Source organism: Corvus brachyrhynchos, unplaced genomic scaffold, assembly GCF_000691975.1.
Source record: "Corvus brachyrhynchos isolate BGI_N302 unplaced genomic scaffold, ASM69197v1 scaffold928, whole genome shotgun sequence".
Taxonomy (NCBI): domain Eukaryota; kingdom Metazoa; phylum Chordata; class Aves; order Passeriformes; family Corvidae; genus Corvus; species Corvus brachyrhynchos.
In genome coordinates, this window is record NW_008239558.1 from 54,448 (window position 1) to 54,859 (window position 412).

At 56.1% G+C, this 412-nt stretch overlaps 1 protein-coding gene across 1 annotated transcript in view; it reads right to left on the reverse strand.

Annotated features, from left to right (window-relative positions):
• The window catches only part of LOC103621056 (retinal guanylyl cyclase 1), a 31,467-nt gene that overhangs the window by 26,942 nt on the left and 4,113 nt on the right, over positions 1 to 412 (reverse strand). The window lies entirely within an intron of this gene.

A 412-nucleotide genomic window follows, 5' to 3' on the forward strand; every position in this document is an offset into this window, starting at 1 on the left:
AGGTAAGGTGCCATGGTCATCTCCCATTGACCATGGTCATCTCCCATTGGCCATGGTCAAGGTAAGGTGGCCGTGGTTGTCTCCCACTGGCGATGGTCTCCTTCCATTGCCATGGTCAACAAAGATGGTTGTGGTCAACACAAGATGGCTGTGGTGATCTCCCATTGGCCATGGTCATCTCATGTTGGCCATGGTCTTCTCCCATTGGCCATGGTCATCTCCCATTGGCCATGGTCATCTCCCATTGGCCATGGTCATTTCCCATTGACCACAGCCACCTCTACCCAACCCCTGGGAGACGCCCCAAACCCCCTTGAGATGCCCCCAACCCCATCAAGGTATCCCCAACCCCATGAAGATACCTCCAAACCCCCCTTAGATGCCCCCAAACCCCCCTGGGCTACCCCCACCT